General features: G+C 53.2%; 2 long non-coding RNA genes across 2 annotated transcripts; both read left to right on the top strand.

Moving 5' to 3' along the window:
* The first annotated feature begins 5,724 nt into the window (after positions 1-5,724).
* LOC130609381 (uncharacterized) lies at positions 5,725-8,443 on the top strand. Its single transcript, XR_008974771.1, has 3 exons — positions 5,725-5,762; positions 7,391-7,522; positions 8,327-8,443. It is a non-coding gene; the product is annotated as an uncharacterized LOC130609381 (long non-coding RNA).
* A 137-nt stretch (positions 8,444-8,580) lies between these two features.
* LOC130609383 (uncharacterized) lies at positions 8,581-8,878 on the top strand. The gene is made up of 2 exons (XR_008974773.1): positions 8,581-8,701; positions 8,785-8,878. It is a non-coding gene; the product is annotated as an uncharacterized LOC130609383 (long non-coding RNA).
* The last annotated feature ends 8,177 nt before the right edge of the window (positions 8,879-17,055 follow it).

Raw genomic sequence — 17,055 nt, 5'->3', positions numbered from 1 at the left:
CGGGGGTGCTCTCAATGCCTGTTTGGAAAGCAGGAGGCTTCTATAAGGTATGTGCGGTGTTTTCTCTCTTTTTAGCCTGGTGTGTGTCAATCACTGCAACTTACTCCTGTGGTGCTGCTTCTGCTGCTCATGCGGATGCTTGCTCGAGGCTCCTGCAGCAATGTAGCCGCTGTCCCTTCTCCCAGACCCCTCCTCCCTGGCAGCCCTATGCCATGGAGCCAGGGTCGTCTGCAGCAAGCAATGGGTTAAAGCTTTCCTGGTCCCTGTCCTGGGGCAGCTCTGTGAAATGGACACAGGATTTGCAGGTGGTGTAGGTGAAAAAGTTAATGATGATAATTGAGGGCTAATTATCTGCTGCTGGCAACCGCCGCCAGGTATCATGGATGCTACAGAAGGAGAGGCCAAACATGGGTCCTCCTTCCAAGAACGGCTGCACTTAGCGATGCTCCAGCGAGTGACTGAGCCTGTGTGCAGCTTCCCTCCAGGCCTGCTCAGTAACTCGTCCTGCTGGAAATGCCCTAGGCTAGGATCATTTCAGGATGCTGAGCACCCTTAGACCCGGTGAGTTTGGGGGGAAGTTTTGGGACTGAACACTTCTTTGAAGTGCGTTGTGGTTCAGGTTGGATGTGGATGGACAAGGGGAGCTCAAGAAACCTCACATTGTGGCCATGAATGGCACCACTTCCTGCAGGATTAGGACGCTTCACTAATCAGCATAGTGCTCCTTTGCTGAAGGGATGCAATTGCATTGTGCTGGATGGGAAGCTGGTGGCACAGGGGGTGCCTGTGCTGGCAGGTCAGTGCCCCATCTGCTGTCCATACCCCTCCCTGCCCTGCTTTATTTATTGATGTTTTAGCAGAAGCGTAATACAAATAAAGCGCCGCTATAAAGATGTCAGGAAAAGTTCAAACCTATTCATTATCCATTTCGCTTAGGTTAAAATTTCCATCAAGGCTGCTTGGTTTTGACTTGAGTCGCTTTCCTTTTAATGAGCTTGATATAGAAGGTAAAAGATGCTAATTCATCCTTACATCTCTATCATCTCCCAGCTTCTGCTATATAAAGCATCAAGGTCGCATTCTGGGGAAATGTCTTTTTACCAAAGGTGCCATAATAATAATGAAGAAGCAATTTGTTTCAGCAAACTGCCTACAGTAATGAAGCTTAATTATAACCGTGTTATTAATACTGCTGCTTAAGGTAATTCACTTCTGAGCGGGGCGCAGAACAGTAAACTATAATTTAAACAAGAATCGAGACCTAATTTAAATCACCAGATCTGCTGTGGGGAAAGGCAAACAGAACGCTGCGCCGGAGCGCTCCCAGCTCTGCTTTCCAGGCTCTCGTTTCCAGCCAGGTCCTTCCTCCCCAGGGTCAGCTGCTCCCCTCACCCCGAGGCCGCTGCACTTCGGATGCTCTTCCCTTTCTTTTCCAGGCCTCTGCTTCCCCCTTCCTCCATAACGAGCTGCGCCGTGAGCCCTGGCATCCTCCTTCCCCCGGTCCCTCATTAGCTCTGGTTCTTCCTGCGCTCCCTCACCTCAAAGCCTCCTCTCCACTCCCACTCCCTCCAGCAGCATCTCCGCTTCAATGCGGTTACGCTGGCTCTGCGGAGCCAAATGACAGGAGGTGAGATTTCTGCTTTGCCAGTAATAATGTTCCCTTCAAGCCCCGCGTGGGTAGGAAGAGGAGTAAGGAGCCGCAGCGTCCTCTGTCCCTTCCCATTCCTCCTCCGGGCTCGCTGTCAAAGCTGTATGTCCAAATCCTGGCGTGCAGAATCCATTCACCCGCACAGGGTTCAGGCAGCTCAGTTTGCTCAGCGATTACACCCCAGCTCACCCTTGTCACTGCCAGGGCTCAGCCTCCTGACAGGGAGGAGGAGGAGGAGGGCCGGGGGAGAAGTAAATAGGTGGAGTGTTTCTTCTTGGAAAGGGGGAAAAAAAGCCTCCATCACTGTTCCACTTGACTGCAGCCTCCCGCAGGCTGTTTCATCTCATATTATCTAAGCTCCAAGGGGGTGTCCAATTTGAGGAACAATAACTATAAAGTCATTTGCAGTCCCCCGCTGCGGCACAGCACATGATAGCCTGTGTAAAGCAGCAAACAGCCTTGATGGCCCCTTCTGCCGCGCCGGGCTCGGGCAGCGGTGAGCTGCTGGCGAGCTAAACCGGCTCCTCAGTGGTGAGGGGCTCTGCTGGGAGCTGGTGCTCATCTCATGATGGAGCAGCCCAAGGGCAAGGCTGCAGCCCACCGCATCCCTGCGGGAAGATCAGCGGGGCCAGTGCTGATGGCTCTTTACCCCCTGCAAGCTGCAGACCTGCTCCGCACCAGCTCCTCCCGCTTCCATCCGAGCAGCTCTGAGAGGTCACTGCAGCCGCGGTGAGCTCAAGCTGATCCTGCTTGTGGAGCTGGATCTAGAGCAGGAAATGGGGGATATGCGATAGGTTGGTGTCCTGCCTTCGCAATGGGCTGGAGGGCTTCCTGCTCCTTGCCTGCAGTGGTGCTGGGGGCACCCCAGGAGGTGGTGTGCGCCTTGATGGCTGTGGGGCAGTGGCAATGGGAGCTCTCTGGGCACTGGGATGCAGGTCTGCTCCAGCTGAACCAGACCTACTGTCTGGGTGCAAATATCCCCCCAAGGAAAGCTCTTCCTCCTCTTCTCTGCAGCACGGACTGACTCATCTTGCTGTTTTCAGCCTTCTTGTTTCCATTATTTCCATTGGAAATAACACCTGCCTGGGGCTGGAGCTCAGCCTTGTTCCTCCATCTCTGCAGGCAGATGTGGCTCAATCAGGGGCAGTCACTAGACTTTTCCTATGTTAAACGTGGAGTAAACATCTTCCAGCCTGAAAGCTGGACCTGTATCCCCAGGATGTTTCCTTTTGGTCACAGTGCACCCAACAAATCTTTTCTCCTGTATCCTCAGAGATGCACTCAGCTCTGCTTTGCCTCTCCAGCCTTGCTCAGCTTGGTTCCCCCTGCTCACAGGGGGCTGTGTTAGAGACCCACCAGCACACGCTGCCACATCCCTGCTCCTGCTGGGCCGCTCTGGGTCCCGCAGCACTGGTGAGCCGTGCTGGCTCATCCCACTGCCTGCTCTGATGGCACACTTCATAGCTGCGCTCCTGAACTACAGCCTTAATCCCTGATAAGAGACTTGATCTCAGCGGGAAAGAGTCAACTGGCAAATGCTGTGAGTGATATAAAGCAGCCCGGCGGGGCTGAATGCATTACCTGGAGGTTATTTTAAGAAAAACAGGGAAGAGAAAAATAGAGGGAAAAAACAGCAGGAAAAATGGAGGTGAATCCCTGGTACTGAGCTTCCCTGTGCGCGTGTGTCACCTTGCCAAGCACTGGGGCTTCCCAAGCCCTCCTCACACTAATGCTCCAGGTAAGAGCCAAGCCCAGCGCAGGTCTGGGAGACGGTGGAGGCTGAGGTGGAATAGACTGGAGCTTCCCTCCATCTCACTGTGCAGCTCAGCTGCTGCGGGCCCTTTGAGAAAGTGCTGCAGAGCCCAAGCCGAAGCCCTCATGGACCACAGCAAGATGCTTCCTGTGTTTTCCTTTTGCCTCTCTTATGCTGTCCCTGGGCAGAGGGGTTTGTGATGCTCATGTGAGGTCAGGCACTGGGTTTCCTTTCTTTTCCTGGTGGCAAAGGGTTCCCCAGGCTGGGAACAGGGTTGGATGCAGAGTTCTGTGCTCCCAGCATCACTCCTCCTCTGAGCGGCTGCAAAACCAGGGCATCAGCGAGCCCCATCCTTCCGGGAGGTGGACCAAGATGGATATCGGGAGAGCAGAAAATAATGGATTCACCTGGTAAATGGGATTGAGGAAAAGCCTTTCTGCAGAAATACACTTGCTAGGGCTGCTTAAAGAATAAAATGAGTCAAAATGAGGAACTCCGTGACAATTTATACAGATGTTCTACATGATTCAATACTGGGGGAGAAAGATGAACCTATTACAGTAATTAACTTATTGCACATCAAAGCAAATGTGCTAAAGAGGCTTTTCTGTGCAGCGGATCTATTCAGCGGAGGAAGAAAAGGGAGCGGCAAGGCTACATGAGGATGGTGGGCAGAGCATCCTCCTCTATCCAGAGCGGGTCCGGCTAGCCTGGATCTAATTTAAGAGAGTTTGAGATGGGGAGAAAAAGTTCTCAGCAGGGACTGTGGGAAGAGCAGAAGTTTTAATTGGATTTTATCTATGAGTTAATCAGGAAGTATTTTGGTGACAATTGGGTCAAAGCCTCTGGCATGTCTGTGAAGCAGCCATCTATCATTAGCCCTACCTGGGCTCGCAGAGTGATATTTATGGGTTTCCAACTGGTGAAAAAGCCCTTCTAAGAAATTAAGGTGAAAAGCACGGTGGTGTCCGTGGGGGGACGGCTGTCAGCTGTGATTGATGGCTGGCAGCGGGCAAGAGCAGATGTTTACCGGGTCCAGCATGGCTTGCAAACCTTGGTGCGTCAGCAGCAGCTGCTCCTGCAGTGAGTGGATGTGAGGGGTTGTCCCATAGGGCTGAGCTGGGAGTGCTGGGGCTGCCGGGGGGCTCCGGGGCATGGCTGACCTGGGTGTGAGGTTCCACAGCCAGATGGCAGCAGGAGCATTGACTGGCCCTGTGGGAGCTGCTCCTGGGGCCTGTGGAGCTGGACTCATTGGGGCTGCAGTGAGCACAAGGAGCACATGTGCACAGAGACCAGTCCGAAAGAGTCAGCTCTGCCCAAACGTGTTTAAGTCCTTGAAGCTCAGTCAGGTGCCCGATGCTGTTCTTGAATGGGATAGAAAAGGGAGCAGTGGAGGGGATTGCTCACATCTCTTTGAGGCTGGGGCTTGGCCAAAGCTCAGCATGGATGGGACAAATGGTGCCCATTAGATCTGTGCAGGACAGAGCAGCAGCCTTGGAGGAAAAAGCCATTTCAGCATCCTTCAGTTTCATTTTCCTTTTGAGAACGCGGGTCCATCCCAACTGCCCTGACCTGTTATGAAGGGACCAAGCCAAATGATGTCTGAAAGTCTGAGGAGTTAAACCACCAGGTAAAACCTGTACTTTTCAATTCTGGAAACGTGGATAAAGGGAAGGAAGCTCATTTATTGCAAAGAAGTGAAAGACTCGAAAAGCAGCTACAAAGCATTTCTTCACTTGTGGAGATGAAATGCTTCAGCTGGTGCTCTTGGGCTGTGTTTGCTGACTCTGCTTTGCTGCCTCATTTGCTGCCATTTTCTGGATCTCAAACTTTTGGGTCAGTTTGAGATGGACCTGATTATTTTTAATCTCCGCATTTCTCGGCACAGAGGGGAATTGTTTCCCTCCCCGCTCAGGTTTGCGAGTGAATCCTCCATCGGCAGAGTTCACGGATCAAAAGTCAGGGGCTGCTGACCCGCGGGTCACCCTTCAAGGCGTGTTTGCTCATTCGGGCTGCATCGGAGGCTGTGGATTGAGTAAGAGGTCAGGGTTTTCCCTCGGGAGCCAGGCAGAAAGGCTGTTAAGTTGGTTTTATTAGCGGAGACCTTCAGAGAGATGCACAGACCAAAGCAGAGGAGGCACTGCAGGATTTTTTCACTCCTAAGGCTTTCTGAGCAGGAAAGCGGCACCCATGGAAAGGAGCCTCATTTGTTTTCTCCTACATAGCTCTGATAGAAGAGAAACGAATTGGAATTGGGCATCTCGTTAACCATTTGCTTTCCCCCTTGCTGCTCGGGGAAGGACATGGTGTGCCGGAGCAGAACCTCAGGGGCACAGAGGGAGCAATCACACTGAAATAGAGGTGAGGTGAGGCGAGGCTTTGCTCGCGGGCGCCTTTGAGTGGAGCCTGTGGACCTCGGATGCGAGTGTTGGCACTCGGTTAGCCGGGGGGGTCCTCGCTAAAACAAGCACTTGTCTGTTTCCCTGAGCCCTTCCCTTTAATGAGCTGCGGTGCAAGCTGTTCAGAAGTAGATGCACAGGGCACGTCTGTGCTCCAGGTTAAGTGGTAATTACTTCTAATTAGGAGCCACTAAATATTTTATATGCTTTGGACTACCACAAGTGACCAGCGGAAACGCAGGAGGGCTGCAGAACGTGTGCAAGTCCTCAGTGCAGCCTCCCCATAGGGTCCCGTTAGGGCCACCTCAGCCCCGCACTAGGGATGCAAAACAGGATGAGAACTTCCCCTTGCGTCTTACAGCGTGGGCATGGGCGGGTAATTCCAACCCCTTGGCCTCTTTTCTGTTGCAAAATGAGGGCGGCAGCAGCTGCAGGGATGCATAGGAGCACACCTATGGAATTCTCCCATCCTCCCGCTCCTCCACCGCCCGCCCTGGCAGGGAGCAGGTTTCGCAGCCGCAGCTTTGCCTTTTATTACTCTTCTGTTCTGTAATAAACAGCAGTGGGGATCCGTGGTTATTTAAACACCCCGTGCTTCTGAAGCCTGACTTGGGCGGCGTTTTTCCACAGCATATGTTGGAATTTCTTTGCAGGGAGAGCAGCCGCGCTCCAGTCATCATTTGGCTTCCCTGAGCCACAGACTGCGGCGCTAATTAGGGGAGGGTTCCCCTTGCTCTCCGGGGGAGGCCAAGCACAGCAATTAGCATTTTGCAGAGATCCCGGAATAGCCGTGGCAGAGCTCAGCCTGGGGGAGGATGAAGGGGAAGGAGCAGGAGCCTTCATCTCGGGTGGAGATGTCCTGGTCTGTTGTGTGCTGGATGCAGGGCGGCTCTGCCTGCTGCTGCCTTCACACTCGCAGCCCTCCACAGCAGGCACGAGTTGTGCACATGCCCCTCCAAAGGGAGATGAGCAATTCCATAGCAAAGCTTTGGAGCTACATTACTCAACATGGGGTGGCTGACCTTCATCATATGTCCTCGGGCACTAGCCTGCAGTAAGCTTCCAATGCTTGTGCAGGCTGGGTTTGCGCGAAGGGCGCCAGCGATGTCCTCGTGTATTTGTGCAGTGCGCGATGCAAAGCCGGGATTATAGAATGAAAACGAACTTTCTCCTCCTCCGAGGTGGTGGGGCACAGAGCACCCTAACCCCGGCCATTTCCCTTACTATTTGTGCCTGCACAGCCAAACGGCAGCAGGGAGCAGAGCTGTGGTGGTGGATCCTGCTCCCCGAGCAGAGCCAGCCCTGCTTCAGAGGATGTCTGCAAGCTGCTCCCTAACTTTGTTTAGATCTCTCTACATTAATTGCAAGGAGAAGGGCTCCAAAGTTCAGACTGGGAGAGGGGGATCTTTGATGTAGAAGGCTGTTGTCTTTGAATAAAGCTTTATATTATTATGTAAAGCATAAAGGGCAGTAGTTAGAATTCTGTGCTGATTAATGTAATAACTCTGTCTTCCCGGGCTCTTCCCCCTCCTTTCTGTAACGAGTGAGGGGGAGGAAGACTGGCTTCAGAAATGAACCTTTTTCTCCCAGCCTCATGGTGCAGGACTTCTCACGGAAGGAAGGAGGGGCTGACACCACTGGCCCGCAGCAGCAGGGGACATGGCAAGAGGCAGAGAAAGCAGCTCCATGAGGCTGGAGGGGGATTGGTACCCACCGCCCCAGGTAGGGTTGCCCTGGTCCCTGCTGGTGCGTGCAGCGCATCCACCTCACAGCCCCCCTGTACCCCCAAAGACAGCTCTACACGGTGCTCACCCCAGACCAGCGGCAATGCTGCTGCTGGAGGCACTGTGTGAGCAGCAAACCCTCCCTCCTGATCGATCGCAGACGTGGGGGGTCACCTAATTGGGCCCTGCTCACCGAGAGCTGACACCAGAGCCCAGGCGCGGATCTCCGGATGTCTGCGAGATCATAAATCATGTTCCGAGCCCGGCGCAGCCTCCTGCTCTCTGCTCCATCGATCCACTGCCGCCGCGCACCCCGCAGGAGGATGCAGGATGCTGTGGCGCCGGCCCGGCCCGGAGCAGGAGCTGCTCCTGGATGCCCTCGGGGTGTTCCACTTTGCGAGGCAATAGTTTGTTGGTTTAGGAAAGACATTCGCTGGGTTTGCCGCGTTGTTTGTTCTGTCGCTGGCTTTGGAAACGCTCCAAGGGTGTTGGCTAAGCAGAAGCTAATTAATTGCTGGTGCTTGGCTTTGCCCAGCACAGGCTGGGGTAGGAGCCTCTCCTCCCCGTCCTGCCCCGTTCCCTGCTGGGGCTGCAGCTGCTTCTGCCTCACAGCTCACTCCCATTCTTCACCGCCACAACCTGAGCCCCCATGTTTGTGCTCAGCCTGGTCTCCAGGCAGGACTGAAAAGCCCGATTTAACAAGAAAAAGCTGTTCCAAATATAATTCCTTCATACATGCATGGCTATGGTGTGCATCCCTTGTGGGAATTTTGCTAAAGCAGCCTCTTTCTGCTCTCTCCAGATGAGCAGAGCTCGGATCTGTTCTTCTCACACCTTCCTGCCTGAGGTTATGCGTATGGAGGACAGCCGGGAGCAGTCCCCATCACCAGCCCTGTGCCCGCATCCTGCTTCAGGAGCAGCAGGAGGAGCCCTCCTGGTATGGAGGTGCTTGGACCAGGCTTTCCCACCAGCCCCAGCAGGGTCCCACCTTCATAAACCTAGATGGTGTATGGGGGGGGGGGCTGTTGTCTGGGACCCCCTTTGCTCCTGGAGCCTATTCTGTATCCAACCCGCTCACTGTTTGTCCTTGGACCTTGCTCAAGAGGCTGCGCGCTCCCTCGGATGCACCCGGAAGGGATGTTGGGAGAAGAACGGGAATAATCACCACGGAGCCAAGGTAAAAACACAATAATCAAAGACCAGTCCTAAAAACTCTGCTTTAATCTTTGTGCTTCCAGACCCAGCCTCCCTTTCATCTAGGACTCTGCTGTTCTCTTGTTACTCCGCGCTCAGAGAAACCACAGGGCTGGAAGAGGGGAAGAAAAAAGACGAGATTAAACTAATGAGCAGGTAAGCAGGTTGATCATTGTGTCTGATCCTTCCTTCCTTCCTGTTAATTTCTCTGAACCAATTTGGGAGGCAGAGCCCAGGCTAACTTTGCACCAGGCTGTTGTGGCCATTTCCTTCCCTACACCCTTTATCCTAACGATATTCAGGTCTGATTTGCAGAGCTGCTTTAAGGATGCATCAGCCAAGCTGGGCTGTCTGATGATGACAGCATTTGCTGCTTTGGGCTTCTGGTGATTATATATGTGTTATGGCATAATGGTGCAATATACAAGTGGGAGAAATGGATGAGCATCCTCCAGCCTGTTGCTGAAAGCCATCCTGAGACTCATAAAAAGGTCAAGGTTAGGAATCTCTGCACTGGGCCTGTGAGTCTCTGCAGGACGTGGATGTATCCTGCATCCAACAGGGGCACAAAGTAGTTTAAACTGGAGATGTGGAAACGGGTGGGAGAGGAAGGTCGAATCCTTGGGGTGCTGAGCCAGCTTCGGCTCAAAACCCTGGGCTTTCTGCAAGTGTTCTGAGTGTTTCTGGCTGTTCCCAGCTCCTGGTGCGCAGGGAGCAGGGTGATGCTGTGTGTGCTGCTGCTCTGGGCACACAGGGCTGCAGCCCTGGGTCTCGCTTTCCCACGGGGACAGAGGCCACGTCGATGCCATTAGGAAGAGCCACATCCTGGATCCCACATGTCATTAATCCAGCCAGTGAGTAGCCAAATGCGGGAGGTGATCGATCAAGCCTCGGTGGAAGTGTTCTGTGCCCGGGGCTGGGCTGCTGCCAGGCGGGAATGCTGCAGGAAGGGAGGACAACCTGCATGGGGTGTGTGTGTGTGTGGGGTGTGTGTGGGGTGGAGAAGTGAGCTCTGCATCCCTGGCTCATCTCAATGAGCAGTTTATCAGAGGAGGGTGCTCCAGCAGCTGGGGCTGACCTGTTGGCTGATAAACCTTCAGTTTAGTAGCTGTGGACTGGGAATGGGAAGCAGCCTGGAGAAGGAGCCCCGGCCCGATGACCCCTTGTCATGGGTGGTACTGGGGGGGGGGGGGGGTGGGGGTGGTGTGTGTCACACTTTGCTCAGCTCCCAGGCTCAGGACATCCTCTTCCTTCCCAAACTTCTGTTTCTAATGATGTTTGTTCCAAAGCCGATTTCCTGCTTTGTTTCCATCTGCAGTCTCCTTTCAATCTAATTAGTGCCTTGTTGATAGTTCCTTGGATTCTGGTGTTGGAGTCTGGGTGACCCCTGAGTTTGAGGTCCATCTCTCAGACTCCTGTAAGGAGCTGCCTGATGCATCCCCTCATTTCGCCTTTGCTTGCCGGAGCTGCCTGCCCCTCTCTGAAGTGTTGGTGCTGTCTCCAAAATAGAAAGCTTTTCAATTAAGAAACCTACTTTTTTAGGGCTCATTAAAAAGAGAGAGAGAGAAGAGAGGGGTTTTCTTCTTTGTAATTATTATTAATGGCCTTTCTTCTTAGCAGAGGTTTGTTAGCTCTGGAGGAAGGGGAACGCTGGCAGGCTCCTGCACAGGGGGACTGTAACTGGAAGCGACGGAGAATGATGTCTCCTACATTATTTCATTAGCAGCAGAAGACATCTGAAGGAATACGTGCTGGGGATGTGGCCGGGCGAGATTCCCACCTCATCTCTGCGGACAAGCGCTGTTCCATTGCCGTAGGAAGCCTTTTGTCCCCTGCAGCCCTGCAAGCACAAGGCAAACTCCCAGTAACCGAACGGAGCAGAGCCAGGGCAGGCAGTCGGGGGCTCACTGGAGTCTGCACCGTGCAAAGCACACTCCAGCTCCTCCATACCCTGCCCCGGCCTCCCCCCTTCCGCTGCACATCAAAGCATCCTAGCACAGCACCGTACATGACCCACTTTTGTACCCAGAGCATCTGCTCCTGTTTGAAAGCTCCTAATGCCGCAGTAATCCCAGATGATCAAAGACTCCCACATCCACCCACAGGTACCACACAAACAAGCAGGAGCCCGGAGCAAGGCTGATGGACGAGATGCTGTGGGCACAGACCCGTACAGTGCATCCCTTCCCGGAGCGCCACTGGCTCCGAGCTCTGCTGGAGCAGAAAATGGGACACGTCCCTGGAAGCCTGGTCTTGGCCTCGCTGGGAAATTCAAGCTGAGCAGGACGCCTGTGTCTGCCGAACAAGGGAAGCTCCGCTGTCCTTTGCAATACAGGAATGGCTGAAGTGAGAAAGCTGGATCTTTGTGGAACGCGAGGAGCAGCACATCTGCATCATCATTCCCTGCTCCGTTGGACAGTGGTGCGTCAAACCCCCTGCAAATGCTGAAGGTGGGGCCTCCCCCTGCCCCTACCCTGACTGCTGTGCTTGTTGTCCCGGAAATCCAGGTTCATGCTCTCTGCAAACCACTTCTGCTGCTGAGGAGTGCCTACTGCAAGTGATGGCCTGAGAACCACTTCACTGGTCTATTTCTGTGATGGCTCTGATGAATGCTAAGGTTTTGGAGAAGGATGGAGAGGCCTTTCCGTGACCCCACCAAACTCTGTTACTCTTCAGGGACAGGCAAGCCACCACATTGATGATGACTGATGGCCAAGGCTCTACATCATAACCATTGCCTCCCCGTTCACACTAATTGTCCTCCTCACCACTCCTGCAGAGTGACAAATGACTTGGGTTTAACGGAGATGGGATTCCCCTGGCACTCCCCCGTAATCCCTCTAAACCATGAATGAGGATGTAGGCAGGACAGAGCACACGGGGAGCAGCCTTCAAAAGAGACATTCCCCTCTCTACCTGTGTCATCCCTAACAGTCAGCCCAGACCGATTTTTCCCCCAGGCGTATTTCCTCAGCTAAAGCCGCTTTGTTTCCTGTAGTAGCAGCAGTAGAGTCATTTCTCATGTTCAAAGAGTGCATTTTGGTTTGGGTCTCCTGCAGACGGGTGCCTCTTTGCACTGCCATGGCACAGCCAGCCCCTTGGCAGCTCCCAAGCAGTGTTCTTGGCAGAGCTGGGCAATGGGGAAGGATGGCAGAGGTGGGAAGCAGAGCGGTGGATTCAACACCCTCTTCAAAGCCATCAGCTCCGTCTATTATCCCATTATGCAGCCCAAACCTCCCCAAAGTCCAGGTCATTAACAAACAGGCTGGGTGATGAGGATGTGCCCCTAGGACCCACCTAACTGCTGGCCCTCCCTCTGGCAGCGGTGAGGAAAGGAGCCCTGAAAGGGATTACAGCATCCCCCTAACCTGTGGGGCTGTAAATCACTGCCTGCTGAGTACCCATAATATACAAATTGGAGGTAAGGTTACTCCAGAGAGCCAATTAGTGCAAATCTAGGTCTGGTAATTGCAGCATGATCAGATCCTGCTCGTATCTCTGGGCAGATAAGGCGCTGGGAAGCAATCTCTGAACGCAATAGCAGTTATTATTACAGCTTCACCTCTGGTCTGCAAAGCCTCTGGGAAGCCCGGTGTCGGGCAGCATGCTGCAGCTCTGGGAGCAGGAAGGAGCTGCATGTGAAGCATGGGTGTTGCCCTGCTCCAGCGTCTGCTCAGGGCTGGATGTCTCCGTCAGCAGGGATGGTGAGGTGTGGGTGCTCCGGCTGCTGTCTCTGGTTTACACTTCCCTCTACCAGGGTATAAGGAGTGGGGGATCCCAAGCAGATGCGATTGTTGAACAGAGCATCCTTGGGATGCACTGTGTGGGGGGGATGTGCAGTGAGGCTGAAGTTGGACCCAGGGCCTTCGGGAGCTGGTGCTGGGTGTTCTGTATGCGCCAAGTGTGTGCTTTGAACCAACTGGTTCCAGTAATTGTTGTGAAATTAGAGGCTGTATAACACTGGGAACAGAGCAGTAAAGGATCCTAAGTCTCCCTGATGGTTCTGGTTGTTAATGTCTGCCTGTAGCTTAATTACACCATCAATTCCATTAAATAGTGCGGGAACTAACTGGGATTTAATGAATACACGGAAAGGAATAAATTGGACTTACACTGCAACTGATATCCCTTTATGGAATCGGAAGAAACTGGAACAGATTCAATTTCTGCTAAGTAAAATCAGGGAAAGAAAGGAATACGGATTAAAGGCCTGACCTGTAGTGGCAGCTCCAGCACTGCGGTGGCAGTGCCCATGGGATGTGACACCCTGGGCAGGGACATGAACCTGGTGAGCATGGTGTAGCTGCGTGCTCGGCTCTGTCAGGGTGCTCCTGAGCTCCACACCTTCCTGCAGGATACAGGCCTGTCCCTTCCTCCCCTCGCTTTAACCCCGCATTTCAGTGGAAGATGTTTGCTTTTTTTGCTTTAATAACTCCACACTGTTTGCTCTGGAGGTGTTGAAGCACCCGGACACATTTCCTCTGTGTTGACGAGGAGCAAACAGTCCAGCGGAACACGGGTTCCTGGAAACAGGCAGTGTTTGCAGAGGAAATCCAGAGGCGCTCCTGGGTTGCCTCATTGAGAGGGAACGCTGGCGCTGCTTGTTCTGTCTCATGCTGGACCCTGCCTGAGAGCTGGGTTGAGACGATGCTGAGAGCTTTTAGTGTGAAGGGAGCTGTGTCTGATGTGAACCGCAACAGGCTGAGCCGGAGGGCCTATGGGGAAGGAATGAGTTTCTCCCACAGCAAGCACCCTGCTCAGGCTTTACTATTGGCTTTACACGGTGGTGCAGCCACGGCTGGAGCGCTTCCTGATGCTGCTGAGTCATCAAGCAGCCGCGTTAATTAGAGCAGAGGCTTTCAGCTGCTGTGGTTTCCCAGGGCTGGAAGAAGCCCAGCGTTGCCGTGTCCTCCTCCCTCCCGCGATGGACTCACCGAGGCAGGGCTGCTCCCATTACCCGGGCAGTGATCCGCCCATTGTCAGCGCTCCGCAAACACCACCAGCAGCAGCTGGGGCAGCGCTCGGGGGCTGCCAATTCAGCCGCTCTCACCCCGCGTTCGGGTTATGCTGAAGCACAAAGGGAGCTCAGGCAGAAAGGCAGCAAGCGGGGCTGCGGGGAGCAGCGAAACCACGGCAGGCTGCGAGTGCTGCCCGCCACGGAACTCAGCTGCTCTGCTGCTGCCTCCATCTCTTGGCCTCGCCACAAACTGCTCCCGGGCTCCTTCTCGGGAGCTGACACGGGAGTTTTTCCCGGTACACCCAGCTGAAATCCACGCTTGCTGACAGCTCAGCCCCCGCCGTGCCACGTAGGCATGAGCAGAAATAGCTGCGCTGCTCCCTCTGCATCCTCACGGGCGAGCGGAGCCGGGGGTGCCTCGAGGGCTGCAGCATCAACAGCGGGATGAGGCCCCGTTGGCTCCTGCCTTTGCTGCCCTGCCTACCTTTGGCAGCCTTCCCTCACCTTCCACTTCCCCGCAGTAAGGTGGGATGCGGCGGACGAGAGGCAGTGACCGATGTGCAGGGCTGATGGTGTGTATGGAGATGCTGAAAGGGGTCGCGACTCTCTAAGTGCTCGTCAGGATGAAGGATGATGAGACACTTCCCTCCTGTCCCGCTGCTAATGATGCTCGGGCAGCCAGGGTTGCCGGGGCTTTTAGCTTCTTTTCCCTCTGTTAGTTCTCTCCCTGTTTATTTGTTTAATTATTTGCTTTAGGTTTCTCCCTGCTCCATCCTCTGCCTGCCTCCCCTCTGGCTTCTGCAGCTATTTGTGCTGGATCCCGAGCAGTTACCGCTCTGAAAATTTAATTAGGTGCTTGGATGGAACCTGGAATTGTGTCTGTGAGAGCTCCATAGCCGCTTGGCTCTTCACTTGGGATTCAAGGCCACTTTGCAGTGAGCAGGGGACATAGGACCCGTTGGGGCTTGTTTTTCCCATGCTCTATTTGAGAAATAATGTTGCTCTTTTAAGCCCCTGCCTTTTGTGCCTGTTTTATTTTCCCCTCTCGCCGAACAATAGGACTTGTTCTGCCGTTATCCATTACGTGAGAGGGCATTATGAGAGCTCAGCGTGCGCGGGGGGCTGGGCTGGAGGAAGGGAAGCAGCGGTACCATCGGCAGAGCTGGGGCTCCAACTCCCCAGCAGCCCCATCCATTGCTCCTGAGTAAAAGGCGGCCCCAAACAGTGAGGAAACCACATCAGCCCCCGCTTCATTGTCTCTCAATGAGTACATGCTCAATGAAGCACAAGTACCGCCTTTCCTCAGCATTAGCACATAAAGGCTTGGAAGTGTGAACAGCCACTAATAAATTACTCCCCAAACTGACAGTTTGGGCTTTTTTTCCTCTTCCTGTAAAACAAGTGAAAACGATGCCAGGCTCTTCCTTACCGCTCCCTTTTATTTTGTTGTAAAGGATCAGACACAGGGGCTCCAGCGTGAATAAACTCAGATTTATGTCCCCATCAGCCGGATCCTTAAACTTCACCAGTACTTAAAACGTACACGTTTTAACTTGAAAAATTACCGGGTTTGTCTAAAGGAAGGCTTCTCCCATAAACCAGGAAACTCATTTGAAGGGAGAAATTCTCCACCGAAGCGAACCCAGGCACTCATAAAAAAGTTAAACCAGGCATAAAGGGAAATGTCAGCTCTGGGGGAGAGCCAGATGTCTCTCTCTTTTTTCCTCCTTTTTCGTATTTTTATAACCTAGATCAGATTATAGGAGAATATATGAATGTCTCGGGCAGGGAGGGGGATGCAGCAGGAGGAGGATTGCGCTTCCAGCCTTTAACTTGGTGTAATGTGGAGCGCTCGACAAAGAAAAACAGTTTTTCATTTCTAAATAAAGCACTTGCGAGTGACACGTTTATTGCTGGCAAAGAATTACTCAAATAAGAGACATTGTCAGCTATTTATTTTAAAAGCTTTTTTTTTTTTTTTTAGTTTGGGAGAAAGGAGACATCAAAAGCCCTTTCCATTCTGCTCAATATTCCTTTAAAATACAGTGGATTTTCCGGTCCGAAGTTGCCTTTCTGGTGCTCCCAGGGCTTTGGGGGGCCCCTGTGGGGAGCTGGGGTGCAGAGCTCCCATCCCAGCTGAAGGAAGCCCCATGGGTCATGCAGAGGATCTGCTGGATGATGCTGGATCATGCTCTTGTTATTCCACTGCATTATGGCGTTATGAATTACGGCATTTTTCAGGCTCCCAGCATGATGTGGATGGTCAGCATGGGTTGAATCGGGTGGATGCCGAGCTGCTGAACCCCGACATAGCTCAAAAGCAGCCCTGTGCTTATTGCTACCCAAGGCAATGCATCGCTGCCCGCGCTTTGATGCCACGGAAGCTGGCAGTGCTCCACCAGCAGCTTCCAGGAGGGAAGAGAAATGGAGACCCCGAGGGCTGGGAGCGCAGCAACCTGTAACTACCACAACGCAGGAGCCGAGCCAAGCGCTGCACGCTGGGACCTGATGATAGCAAATGCACTGGGGCTCGCGGCTCCATTTATCCAGAGCACTGCGAGTCCCCAGAGCTGCTGCTGGAATGTGCCTCCGCTTTGTGCCTGGCGGAGCAGGAGTGAAGAAGGCAAAGAGAGGAAAGGGCAGGGATGCGATGGGCTGGGGCCGTGCGGGTCCATGCTGATGTTCTTCACCCACGGCTTGCCCTCCCCTCTCCCTCTAAATCCAAATACCCTCTACTTCATCTGTGCCTTTTTGTATTTGTCTTTTCATTAGCTTTTCATCTCAGTTCCTTTCTTTTCCCCACAGATTATTCCATTTCTCCTGCCTTCCCCCTTTTCTGTTCCTTTCGCTCTATAATTGGATCATTTGCAGTTTATAGGAAGGATGAGAAACAAAAGGTATTGACAACCCAAGCATCCAAGATTATATGTCATGCTCAAAAAGGGAGATGAAACGAAAATCTGGATCCTCTTTCTTTGCATTCTGATTTCTGAATCCACAGAGCTCATTAGTTTCCTGTGTTCAGGGCTTTTTCTGTGTGCGTGTAAACTAGAAATCTACTTTTAGGAAGAGCTGTAGCCGGTTGACTCCAGAGGCTGGGGACTGATGACAGACAACAGTGTCAAAGCCTGTGGTAACTGCTCAGCGTTAAACCCTCTTCTCTTTGTGGGCGTAGCTTTACGTTCAGGCCCAACACTTTTCACACTGGCCCTTGGCAAAGACGGTCAGATATTCTCTGGACAAAAATCAGTGGGGTTTCAATGTGGATTACTTGCAGCGAGTGGCTCCCAGCTACTCCCTGGCTGCAATTCCTGCCTTCCAGCTCTGCGTGCTGAGAACCGGAGTCGTTGCTGTTCCTGCCAAGCTTGGGGTTCAGCAGC

The sequence above is a fragment of the Pezoporus wallicus genome, unplaced genomic scaffold (genome assembly GCF_028554395.1).
Source record: "Pezoporus wallicus isolate ANWC-B61680 ecotype Strahan unplaced genomic scaffold, APGP_CSIRO_Pwel_v1 contig_7819, whole genome shotgun sequence".
NCBI classification, from domain to species: domain Eukaryota; kingdom Metazoa; phylum Chordata; class Aves; order Psittaciformes; family Psittacidae; genus Pezoporus; species Pezoporus wallicus.
The sequence above is the reverse complement of the archived record's forward strand: the minus strand, read 5'-3'. Positions and strand labels throughout refer to the sequence as shown.